The following is a 3,225-nucleotide window of genomic DNA, read 5'->3' as shown; positions in this document are numbered from 1 at the left end:
GCCCGAACCATCGGGCCGGGTATGCTCGGCTTGGGTAGCAATTGAACATCGGGTCTAAACGGTTCGAGCGGATCGGGCCGGGTCACGGGTTCCCCGACCGTTTTCCCACCTCTATCCACGGACGTCCGAGCCTGACCGATTCCCACCCCTAATACAGATACTCTGCCCGCCCGCCTCCTCGGTTAATCGGGCCGGGTGACGTGGCCGGACAAGATTTACAAATACATAACCCGGGGCGATCCACTCCGGAGACGGGCAGGTTATAGCGTCATTTTTCCCCAATAAAATCTCATCAACTTCTTCGGTTTTCCAGCCTGGGTCTTTCACTGCCCTTCTTTTTTCACGATCTGCAAAAATGGAGGACGAGGTAAGAAGATCTCAGATGCCCTAGTTTTGTATTTTTTTATTCGGTTGTTCTATTTCTGAATCTCAATGAAGATGATTCAATTTTTTTATGTGGGATTTCGCGTTTGACTTGATTTCTTCATTTTTCTCTTGTTCTAGTTTATGTTTACGATATTCCTCATCTTATTAGTTTTGTCATTCTTGATACAATGATGCAAGAGGTCGTAGGACAATCATGGTGTTTGAGATGCAAAGGAAGACCCGAATCAAATCACCTCTTTGATCACTTTCCTCGTAATTGGGGAACTTATAAAACAGATGTTCTAGTTTGTGGTTTCCTCAGCAAGAAACTTAATCATGAACACACACACACAGACATATATATAATCGTAGAAGTAGATTAATGATTTGTATGTCAAGTACATGCCCCAGAGATGGGGGAAAGATAGTAGTACACAGGATGTGGGCGACGTGCATTTCCTCGCTGAGCTTAATGTTACTTACCACGACGATAGGGGAAGGATAGTTGTGTGAATTATGCGGATAACATGCTTTTCCTTGTTGAGCTTAATGTTAAATGTATTACTAGGGGAGTACCTGGTTATGCACATCCGTATGATTTTTTTTCAAGGTGTAAATCAAATTAACGATTAAAATATTCTAAAAGAGATGAGTGGATAAAACTGGTATTCATATCTTGTTTGGAGCTTTTAGTGATTGCATCATGGAACCTTCTCTCCAGTTTTCTTGATAGGGGTTGGGTTAACTAGCAGTGGCAAAGATGAACTCTTTATTCTCCAAAACTTGTCGATTATTTATTGGACATTTTAATAATTTCATATGGTGGAAAATTCTTCTCTTTGGTTTTGCACATCCTAAATGTGGAACGGGTGGTGTGACACACAACTATTATATAGTTTACCTAAGGGCCGAGACCTCTGTTTTGTTGTTCAAAATAAAGTAATATATCAATAGGCCCGTTGATTTTGCGTATTTGTTTGTTAAATATCAGTGTTCTAATGTGGATGATTCTTCGTCATCTGAAGTCTTACCCCTAATTCTTAATTTCTTATGATTCTTGAATGTAGGAGCCTTGTTTTTAGAATTGTTTTATTCTTGTTATGCATGAGTCGATGTCTCTCTCTCTCTGAATTTTGTAATTTAATCTTTTGGTTTTGTTTTTCAGATTGAACTGAAAACTGCACCTGCTGATTTCCGATTTCCTACAACAAACCAAAGCAGACACTGTTTTACTCGCTACGTGGAGTTTCACTGGTACAGTTTCTAGTTTGATTGCATTGTGGTCCTTATCATGTTTCCTGTCAATTGATTATGCTAATTGTGAGAATAGCCCTACATGGGAGAATGGCTATCTAGCAACCAAGAATATAATATCTAGGTCCTCTCCACTCATTGCCAATTGGTATTGAATTGGATGACTACAAACTTAACATGGTAACAGAGCTAGGGCCCCACGTGATAGGCTTAAAAGCCTCACATGTTCTACGCCACTAAAAAAAACAATACGTGTTAGGCTAACCACGCCACACGTGAGGGGACATGTGAGAATAGTCCTACATGGGAGAAGAGCTATCTAGCAACAAAGAATATATTGTCTAGGTCCTCTCCACTCATTGTCAATTGGTTTTGAATTGGATGACCACAAACTTAACACTAATCTTTCCTAGCTATTTTTGGTTGAAAAATAATAAGTGCACTTGTGGTGTTAAATGCAGATGTTTGGCTGCAAAAGGTGAAGAGTCGAGCGAATGTGAGAAGTTTGCCAAATATTATCGTTCGCTCTACCCTGGTGAATGGGTGAGTAATAACTAATAAAATTGTTTCCTCTTCCCCTAGTTAACTGAATTCTTTTGCTAGGTTTTTGGGTTCTTCTACTAAACAGATTAACATCTAGATAAATAACATCCAAGAGAAGAGTTGCGAGTGCTATGTAAAGCATAGAAATGGTTTAGCTTTTGTCTCGAGCCATGGTACAAGAATTCTTTTAATTTGCTGAAACTATAGCTTGCAAGGTTTCAAAAGCATCTGATTTATTCATAAACCTTTTTTTGTGTGGTAAAGTATGAACCCTTTCATTCGGAAATAAATAAAGGCCATCGTGAATGACTTAATCAGATTGAGTTTGTTAATTGCTATCTAACTTGGACAGTGGTACATGTTTGGGTCTTTGGAACCAATGCAGGATGTCAGATTGTTTATCTTACGGATTGTTAATCTTCGTATTAGATTCATGTAACCAAGTAATGGTTTTCTGATGCAGGTGGAGAGATGGAATGAACAGAGGGAGAATGGAACTTTTCCAGGTCCCCTTTGAACTATTTCCCTCGGTGGTCTGAAACGTTGTTAAGGTTTTTGTGAAAGCTGTATGCTCTTAATAAGACAACAAGAGAGGATTTATGTTCCTCAACCATTGCTCAGTACATGAAATTTCTGAATGTTGTTTAGAACAACATCTGTTTTCGGGTCCCTCTCTCTATTCAGATTCGAACTGCGGAATTAGTTGAATGGATGACAGGTTAAGAGTTGCTGTTTACTTGTGCAAAAGAAAAATGGTTTGCTATTTCTTCTCTGTTGTTCGTACTTCATAGTAGCTAACGGTTAGTTCTTTTTCAAACACAACCAGATTAGACACAAAATGATAGCTCTGGACCCCCCACCCACCCCACCCACACCAGAACCACACACACACCCTCCCCCTTACCCTTCTCAATTGCAAAATTCTCCTTAACATACCATGCAGCAGAAAGAAGATACAAAAGACTAATGGCCATGGTAAGTAGTATACTGCTGGATAATGATAATTACATACATAATTCCAAACAGAAAATATCTAGGAACAGGGAGATTCAAAAGTAAGGT

The 3,225-nt window shown here is 39.3% G+C and overlaps 1 pseudogene across 1 annotated transcript; it reads left to right on the top strand.

Annotated features, from left to right (window-relative positions):
• Positions 1–280: 280 nt before the first annotated feature.
• On the top strand, positions 281–2,899 carry LOC147531591 (cytochrome c oxidase subunit 6b-2-like; annotated as a pseudogene). Its single transcript, XR_015228294.1, has 4 exons — positions 281–367; positions 1,532–1,620; positions 2,082–2,163; positions 2,627–2,899. The product of XR_015228294.1 is annotated as a cytochrome c oxidase subunit 6b-2-like (transcript).
• The last annotated feature ends 326 nt before the right edge of the window (positions 2,900–3,225 follow it).

This window comes from Eschscholzia californica, unplaced genomic scaffold (assembly GCF_041429995.1).
Source record: "Eschscholzia californica isolate CP2 unplaced genomic scaffold, dmEscCali1.0.p SCAF_6, whole genome shotgun sequence".
NCBI classification, from domain to species: Eukaryota; Viridiplantae; Streptophyta; class Magnoliopsida; order Ranunculales; family Papaveraceae; genus Eschscholzia; species Eschscholzia californica.
Note: the sequence above shows the minus strand (reverse complement) of the source record. Positions and strands in the feature narration are given on the sequence as shown.